Genomic DNA, 10,373 nt, shown 5'->3' with positions numbered 1-10,373 from the left:
AAACAAGCCCCTGAGTGGGCTTCTCTGATACACGGTTAATTAAAATTCGTTTCTGAGCATGCATTAGCCATGCCCATCTATTTATGGGCGGCTCTCAAATACAGCCACTACAAAACAGTGCTCTGTAATTAACCCCACCTAATCAGATAGCGCACTAGTGTTGTGTTCCTATTCGTCCTCAGGCACACAGCCATTGGACAGGGGTTTCAGAGAGAGGATGAGCCCATTCTATAGTTCAGAATGGCTAAGCAGATTAAAACCTCATATCAAACATGATATTTACAGGCAAGGCTCAGTGGAGAGTGCTCCTTTTATGTGGGATGGGGAGCGGCTTCAGGGCTGGGCTTTTAAAGCCATGTCCCTTAATTGTATTCTGGCTAAGTGGGATGAATGGTGCTTTTTAATCAGACTACTGACGGCGCTCTGTGTAGTAAAAGTATAGAGATGTTGCCTGATAGTTAAGATGCTAAATGATATGCTTTTAGTCCTGGCTTCGCCGGCTTCCACTAATATTTAAATGTGTTGTAGCATCACACTGACACCTGTAAACATCAACGTGATTTCTGTTTACGTTTCTGCTGTTGTAGGACACATTGCTCTCAGTCCTTGTTCAGAAAAATTGTGTAGTCACGGCCTCGCCTGAGTTTATGGGGTGTGCAAAGTAAAGGCAGACATAAAGCTGCTGTTTGTGAATGTACTCTGTGCCTAATATGCAATTTAATATTCAGACAGGAACACACTGACAGCTCCATGAGTGAAGTTTTATTTAACACTGAGACTTTACTTTGTTACTCTGAGATTTAAGGTTCTGCTCCCCCTAGTGGCCAAACGTGGACATCTTTCCTCTCAGTGCTGCACACAAACGGCTGTGATAGCAGGGGTTTAAGACATCACATAATAAATTGTAACCACTTTTTATTCTCCTCTTAGCTGGGCTTCTCGGATGGTGGGTGGAAAGTAGGAATTATTGGAATCTTTTTGATGTAGCCTGACAGGCTCACCATATAGAAAGTAATAGAAAGAGCATAAGTCCTGCTGTTCACCTAGTCAATTTGAATTTCATGACCAATCAAATGCAGACAAGGTGTCATTTGGTGGATAGGGAAGAGGGGAGAGTGAATCCCTTTCCCAAACAGTTAATCCAACTTTAATCCTAGTCATTAGGAATTAGACATGCCGAGCTGTCCGGCCGTGCCTCTAAATTACAATCAAACGGTTACCAATTACACAAATTATTGATGGTAGATTCTCTTTTCAACTGCAAATTAAGGCTATTAAGGAAGGCTCCTTTTTAATGCAAAAGTGACTAATTAACCAGCGGATAGGAAATCTGCTGCCCAGATATCAAAAAAGTTCTCAGCACACATTGCAGAAACACAAGGGAACCAATTACTTTAATTATCAAAACAGCTAATTAAAATTGCACAGTTCCTAATTAGTTCTTTGCTTTTGCCTCTAATTGACAGCATGGAGATAAATGGGCTGCCGATGAAAATGGGGAGAGGAGAAAAACAGGAGAAACTTCGGCAGAATATTTATGCTGACTTTATCTCCGTCTGTGTGGCAGCCCTTGAAAGTGGAAAATTAATGACCTTAATTCCCAAACTGTTTTTCCTCTAACGGTGCTCCCCTCTGCGCTCCTGGTGCACGCTCCTTTGTATGGCCCTGCCACCCTGCCAACTGCTGGAATGGGAAAAAAAGGGGCACTTGGGGGTGGGAAGGAGCCACGATTCTCCTCCTAATGTGACAGCTCCCACCTAACAATGGAGAAAGATGAAAGAATGGAGCAGATGTAACCACTGGGAGCATTGCATCATGGGACTGCAACTCTGTTGCACTTTTGTTTTTTTTTTGTTTTTTTGAAGCAGCTCTGTCATCTCAAGGGGCACTAATTTGTTCCATAAAAGGGAAAGAGATCTTCTGGGTCATAAATAAATTGCATTTGATGGCTCAGAAATACTTTAAACACTTCAAAGTTTTTTTTTTTTTATAAATTTCATTTGAATTTTAGATTGATTAATACGCTGCTTAGCATTTTACACTTTGCAAATGCAATTGGTCCAAAGCCTCCAAACACAGCCGGGAACTTATTGTTATATCCCCGGGTTTCAGCGTTACGGTTCTCCCTACTTATTGGTATGATCTGTTTAAAGGTCCTTGAAAATAAAAAAGAAAGATGGATCCTGTTAGACAAAATTGCTACACTAGCAAACCTGAACGACAGCCATTTATACCACATAACATTTTGTGTGTGAGTGGGTGTGTTTGTGTGTGGGTGTGTGTGTGTGTGTGTGTGTGCGCGCGGTACCTTTTCTCTGTTTTCTATCCTTCTGGCAGGCATTGTCTCTTTGTGTTCCTGTACGGCCAACCTTGTCATGTGTGGCCTAATCCCCCCCCCACCCCCGCCTGGATGCAAGTGACATGTGGGTCCTCTTGGCACCACATTAGTAGATAACTATCAACTAATCAGTTTACTTTTGGGACTGTGTTAAAATGTAAATTACATTAATGCTCAAATTATGCATCAAACTACGCAGGCAGGCCAGACCAGAGGCCACATAATGCTAGGATCATTCAGTTAGTGCCTTCTACATGCAGTGTTAATGCACTCTGATTTCCCCTGCTCTGGTTCAAATCAAGTGTGATACGTCAGCCAGTTGGTGTCTGGGAAACTGGAGGAGCTTCGTATGAAGTGGAGGAGAAAGCCATTTTGCGAAACTCCATTAGAAGACGGCGAGATGACAGCTGCCCTTTGGATTTCTTTTGTCTAATTCAGTGGAAGGGACTTTCTGCTCCATGTGCATTCTAACGTTTTACTCCTCTCCTGGTTGACGCTGTAGATATTAATTTACTCACAATCTGCGTGCGCAGATTGCCCGAAGTGCATTCACTAACATTCAAAATGTGATTTATCTGAACTCAGCCTATCTGTTCTTGAGTTACACCCTGAAGAGGCAGGTCTGTTGCAAAGCCTTGGCCTGAAGGAACTTGCTGCCCGTGACTAACAAACACACGTCTACCACTAATTGATTGTCTTGTGTTTTATTTATGGTGCAGTAGTAATTAGTGGACAGCATAATGTAAGCCATTCATTAGCACCTGGCTACCGCTATGGATTTCACTGCTTTGTCTCAGATGCACACATCATTAGGGAGAAACAAAGACTGGAATTTATTAGCATGGTGTCTTATAAATATTCTTAAAGTCAGTGTGCCTTTAAGGAAGAACACAGGCCTGTAAAACTTTTGTCAGCATTTGCTCACTGATTCCATTTTCTGCAGAATATGTTAAGGAAGAGCAGTATAAATTTAATTTTAATTGTTTTGTACACACGCCAGTGAAAAGGAACTGATTGGATACAGTTCAGAGACAGTATATTAATACGTTATTTTCATATGTTAATTGGTTTGCATAATCTCTCCCTTTGCTTGGGTTGGAAGTACCTGGCATTGAGAAGGGGGCAGAAGAGAATAGAAGACTCCAATTTACATAAAACCAGCTCCTCTGAACATTAAATAATAATGCATCTGCAAGCTGAAGGTGTGTTCAGTTAGCAGAAAGCACATCTTTATAATTTATAGTCCAGCTGTTTCAGTGCTTTCGAGTCCATTTTCCTCCCTGCCTGCTTTTAATGAAATCTTGTTACTGGAGAATTGACTGGAATGAATTGAGATTTTAATCCCATTGACATTCTACCATGGAAATGCACACTGGTAGGAACTTTTAATGGTTTGCCCTGTAATCAGAGGACACTTGTATTCAGCTCTCCACAATAATGAATCTCATCAAATGTTAAAGCTTGGGTCGTGTGCAAGGGGCTCAAATTTCAAGGTTTTTGACCATCCCCATTTGAGAAATTCCTCGGGGAGTGTGTGATTACTCAAGTTTAGCAGTTTATTGCCTCATCTTTCAATAGCCACTGAAGCACAAAATTCTCATCTAGGTTTCTCTTTTTTTCTCCACTTGAAGAACAGGCCAATATAGACTGCAGAACAGCTGCTCAGATCCCGAGGAACTGCTGTTGGCACTGCAATGTTATTAGCTGCCACCGTCATTGTCCACTCACTGTGTCATTTAAAGAATGGAAACTAAGTTCCATGACAAAAATTATTGAGGTGATTTTAATTGTGGGCATTGTGTTGTCTGCAGTATTTGTGTGTTTGCAAAAGTTGCCCAGCATCACATCTACTTGGTTTCTTGGGTAAAAAAAACAAACAAAAACATGTTATAGAGACCAGAAAACAATTTAGTAAGAGAATATGTGGAACATGAAATCAAAAATAAAAGGCGGATGTACATGAAAGTAATGCTGAAAAGACAGCCCTCTCAGGCTATTAGGGCTGTTAACCTCAGTTCACCTATGACGTTAATGTGTTGTGTCATGCTAATTTCAAAGAAAATATTTTGACGACTCAGCATCTGTGAGGATTATTAAAATGATCGTTTATGTATATATTTACTCCCATATGATCAATATCTATATGTGATTTATACATTCTGGATCTTTTATTTCATTTTTGGTGGGGTTATCCTTGATATGGGCCCTGGAGAAGACTTCAGCATGTCACACGGCTGCATGTGATGCGACGCTGTTTTATATTTGAATGACTAAATATGACCTTTGAGATTAGAGGAGGAGTTGCTTCTCAGGGGGCTGAGGAGAGTCCCCACTGCTATGAAGCTCATGTCCCTTTGATCCCTCCGTAATGAGACTAACACCAGGCGTTGTGGTCACTGAACACATTGACACACCACCGGCGAGCCGACTGCTCTGCTATGTGGGTGTGTGGGTGTGTGTGTGACTTCAGGTACAACAGTGCCTGAAGACATGCAATATATCCACTGGGATTTACTATTTGACTAGAATACACGGCTTCATGTGGTAATTTGCAGTTAACATACCATATAACTGATGTATGCAAATGCCCACAATTTGTCATGCCAATTAAAAAGTCTCATGTGGCAATAACACTTGTGATCACTCATACCAAGACGTTTAATTTTCTTCAGACAACGAAAGTTCAGTCAGTTAAAAAAAGACTTTGAGCGTATTTGTGTTGCACCACCCAAAGTTTTCATTGGTGATGTGATGCCTCACTCTCAAGTTGGAGGGCATTCGCTCTGACCTGAACACCACTCTGGTGAAACCCAGTTCTCTTAGACATCTTCAGAGATCCACTGAAGATCAATCATGACTGGGCCCGTCCCCACGAGACCCTTAGTAACAGCCACTGATTGCTTTCTGCTGTGCAGGCCGTTAAGTGGAGTCTGGCAATGGGCTCCTGGACAACACTTAACAATCAATCAGAGGGCACAACCACTTCTCATTGCATCCCAGTTCTTCCCCTGCATTACACACAAACAATAATTCAGGTGGACACAAGTGACACTTAAGAATCACAGCCGGAGTGTGCCCCATGATTTAACTGGAGAGGGGACACACTGGACGAGAGACAGAAACTTGAGATGCCAGATTTACATAAACCCAGTAGTTAAGGACTGTGGTGACTTATCACCCACTGTCATTCAGACAACACTGTAAGAATATGACTGCATGAGTTAGATGCCTTTCAGTCCTGTGTAGCTATCCAAGATCACCAATTGCTCAGACTCGCAGAATAGAACAAAAAAAATCGCAATCGACTAATATTATACTGCCAATATTGTCATGTCAAAGCTTACCGAAAGCACCAAGGTTATGGTGCATATTTGTAAAGGCTTTTATATTTCGCTTTCACAATACTTCAGATGCTACATTATAGTATTCTATTAGGAGTAACTCAAGCTTTTTGTGAGACGAGCTGTTTATCAAGGACAAAACACACAAAAGGTTTAAAATACAATAAAATCATAATGGAAATGTGACCCAGGAAGTGCAGTGCTCTGTGCTTCAGCAGTGTAACAACATACTGAGTAGAAAGTCCACCATAAAAGCCCGGGCTTAAAGTTTGCCTATTGATTAAGGATTCCATTGACTTAATGAACCTTCAACCCTCCATCAGATGACTAGCCAATATATGCACTAATCTCTAAAACGGATGTCTGGCTGTGGTTCCTTTTAAATGAATTGATCTACTCAGCTCAACCCAAATGGGGAAATGGGCAAGTATTGATATGATTCTTGACTTAGTGATGGATGTGTGTGATGGTAAAACATGAGCAAGATAGGCCAGCTTGCTGTGGGGGAAGCAGAAATTCAGAGAAGAGCTTTAACTGTGCTCTTCAAAGACAAAGCAATATTATTTATGCCAGTGCCCATACTAGGCCACCTGTTTGTGGTGTGGCTTGTAAAGGAAAATAACAAACCTCCAACATAAGAAGTGGAAATCTTCTTCACTGCTTTGAATATTTTAATAGTTTTACTTTGCCAATATTTATTCTTTGTTATGTTTGAGGAATTACTTCTTGGCTTGATTCCTAACAGTTTTTAAATAGATTTACACTCCATTTTCACCATCGCCAGTCGAATGTTGAGGGTTTTTTTCTGTTATTTTTTGGGCCAAAGAGTAACCATTTTAAGGGAAAGTCACTTGAAGACAAAAATCCATCTCTGTGGTAGAGTAAAGCAATCACAGCAAGCTTCACAAGCGCATCACAATGACTTTGTGTGATGTTCACACTGCATGGCAAATATTTATCTGAGTCCGATTACACCCGAGAGAGACAGAGATGTCTGCATCCCTGCAGCCCTCTGTTGTTCCACTGCTGAGAGAAATGCATGGGGCGATTGTTTTGGCAGGGGTTAGAACTTCTAACTGTTCACTTCCCACAACAGAAAACCATTGTTCAGTTCCTTCACAATAATAAGCACGGGTGCCATGAATAATCACCGGTGTGTCAGTTAGCTGTAGTGTGATCCTCAGCACTGGTGAGCCTCAGATGGCATCAAATAATGTTGTCTGTCTTCCCCGAGAGAACTATGCAGCCAAGAATGTTTGATGTCCCTTTAGTTAATTTCAATAGCAGAGAGGCAATTGAAACAACCTATTTCTTTCTCTGATCTTTTTCTGCTGTGCTTGGTTGTCAAAACTGTTCAGCTCTTCTTTGACATACAATAATGAGTCAGCTGTAGCAGGTCAAAGGCCCTGATTATTTGAGCTCTTATTCTATAAACTCATTTCTTGTCACAAACTACACTGATTAAGAAATAATGAATCAAAACACATTTTTATAAGATCAGAAGATTGCATTGTAAGTGTCGGCCCGGAAGGAAATTGTAATTATTGAGAGGAAATTGTTTCAGTAAAGCGCTGAATTTTAAAATGAAGTCAAATGAATCTCTGTATTAAACATTTAATTAGAAGTCTATTGTTAATTGTCCAACGCTTTTATGCCAGTTTTACCAAGACTTTTTCAACTATTCGCTATTATCATTGTGACAACAAATGTAAGGATTTTCTGTTTCCTACTTTGATTTTCAATCCACATTTGAGCAAAATCCCATGAAAACAAATTTCACTATACAAATGAATAGCATTTTATAGACAATATACATATAAATATGCTGTATATACATAACAGATAGCAATGTACTATTCATCAAAGGTTACGATGCTTATATAATACTGGGTAAAAAGAAGCATGTACCCTGAACAGGTCAGCAGTCTGTTACAGACTGGCCTGATAAAGGCGGTGTATGTAACGAAAAGCCCTGAAGACACAAGGAGAACGTACAAACTCAACACAGCAAAAATGTGACCAGGAGTCAAAATATCTTCTTTTAAACAGCACAGGTTTATAAATGTTCTCTAAACAGATAACAAGTTGTTGCATTGATAAAAGGGAGGCAAAAATCAGGTTTTAACCACAGTGACAATAATGAGTACACAATCAAATCCATGAAACGGTTGCACTTAAAAAGTAAAAATAAAAAAATTCTAATGAAAGCAATGCTTGGATTATTATTTGAAAAGTCCAAGTTTTGTTCAGATTGAAAGATGCATAATACATAATAAGAGTTATCATCTATGCATTTAGACATTTAGGGTTGGCACTTGAGGTGTCACAAGTCATTTTTACTGTTTGATGGATTACTGGCAGCTCTCTCAGGATTTGAAGCCTGACTCTAACGTGGTGAGATGCAGCCTAAACTACAGTGTGTGAAACACCCAGAAGATCAAGTCAAAAACATTTTAAGGTCAGGTTGGGGTTTAGAGGAAGAGGACAAAATCTTTCCGACAAGAAAGTAGCTGAAAACCAACATGCTGGAGTTGCACTCTCTAGAAAGTCACACAGAGCAACTTTTCATCTTGGAGCACCACTGTAACATAAAAATTAACATTTCTCAGGTTGATAGTGGTGAACCACCTGGCTGAGCCAGCTCTTGCAGCCTTTTAATGTGGGTGAGAAGAAAGGCATACTTGCTCTGCAAGCAGATCCAGAAGGGCTCTGGTGTCCTGTTTGTATGAGTCAGGAAAGAGCCTCTCTGTTCCTGTCCTACACTGGAACTGAATTTGCCTCTGTGAGAAGCAGTTCTCAGATTTAACCAAGAGGATGGTTTATTTCTTCTGAGGAACCTCAAAATGATTTGTGATTGACTGAAACCAGAGGTAATGGCCCTGATGTTGGAGTTCAGCTTGCTGCTGCGTAGTATGACAACTGTTCCTAACAAGACAGGCATAAGATTCAGAAATTGTTGTTTTATACACCGTGGAAAGACATCCAAAGCATCTGTGTATGTGGGTTTTAATTTATTTTTGATACTTCTGTTTGACATTTTTGACAGTATGAACACTCAGGCTGGGCGATTAATCGAATAAACCCTCTCCCCTACGGTTGCAGCTCCGCGACAAATATCGGCCTGGCTTTCATTCTTGAGCGGCAAAGCGTTTTAACCAATGGAGTGAGAGCTTCTCTGTGTTGCCAACCAATCATCCACCATAGCTTGAGCCACATGCATATTCACCCACCAGGAGCAAACAAGCTGGAGAGCAGATGAAAAATATTAACTTCTGCAGAACAAGTCGAGTTAATTCTAGAAAAACACTGTGCATCAATAATTTGTGACTATTTAGAATTTTGGAGTTGTTGCTATGACAAGAGGAAATATAGCAAACTTTCACCAGCATTTATAAAACAAAAAGCAGTATTGGACTTTGGCTGTATTCAGGTCAATCTCGTTGAGATTTTGAGGGTGGCTTGGTGAAGTGGTCTTGGAGCTGCTAAAGTCCAACTCTGATTTTCCCCAGAAGCAATTGCAGTATACTGTGGAACAAATGCATAAGCGACAAGTTTGAGGTGAGAAGGCTACCATAGTTCAATGAGGAATGCAGACGACTTCATACATGTTTTGCTATCCAGAGCATACCAGAGTAATGATTTGTACACCATGATCAATAAATCCCTGATGGACAGGCTTCATAGAAAAAAAAATGCAGCTTAAAAACAAACAAACAAGCAAATAGGAAAAAAAAATTCTGACCTGGTCAGCTTGCAGGCGTGATGTGAATCCAGGTTGGACTTGAGCTGGGAGCTTGATCTAAATAGGTTATTGTGAAGCTTTGTGCCCGGTTTAGGCTGTTCTTTATTAAAAAAAAAGTCAAGGTTGTAAGAATAACAGCTGCAAAAAAAAAAAAAAAAAAAATCATTGTGCCAACGTGTGCCTGTGTGTGTCTGAGTGTGTTTTCCAGTGGGGTTATATGGTGAGGTACAAGCCCTGTTCACAGTGATGTCACGCAGGCTCTCCACAGACTGGCTGAGTAAGAGGAACAACAGAATTTCAACTGGAGAGATCAATTATAGATAGAAGAAAATGAATGGGAATAGTAATTTAATAAATTATTGACTTGATGTCTTATATCATGTACAAAAGCAAATGAAAAATTAGATTGTGCATCTGGATGAAGTTGGATTTAAAGAGCTTCAAAATTATATTTAATTAGACAAAGAAAAAAAAGTGTCCTGGGTATATGACGTTTCACTGGGAACCGTAAATTAATGATTGCATTTGTGGCAATAGCAAATGATGTGCCAAATAAAAGTGTGGCTGTCTGGAAAGTCAAGGATTGGGTGGGGGGGGTGTTAAAATGAATCAACACCATAGTGGTCTTCTGTCTTCTCTTTCTCAAATCAGATGGACAGATGGGAAGAAGTGTTTTTTTTCCTGTTGTCTGGACACTTCACTATTGAGGGCTTCGTTGCTGCTGATAGAACAATGCCATCTTAGTAAAGGATGCCAGTAGACATTATGACAAAAACACTTGACTAAAAAAAGAAACTATCACAATATAATAGCATGTCCTGTTGAAATGTTTGTCCACCACATACTTTATATGTTATTGATGATTTATAGAGCACTTGTGAAAGCTATTTAAAATGAAATGAAAAAACCTTCTGACAAGATAATGTCAATATACACACGTATATAAATCATG

This window comes from Blennius ocellaris (genome assembly GCF_963422515.1).
Source record: "Blennius ocellaris genome assembly, chromosome: 1".
NCBI classification, from domain to species: domain Eukaryota; kingdom Metazoa; phylum Chordata; class Actinopteri; order Blenniiformes; family Blenniidae; genus Blennius; species Blennius ocellaris.
Note: the sequence above shows the minus strand (reverse complement) of the source record.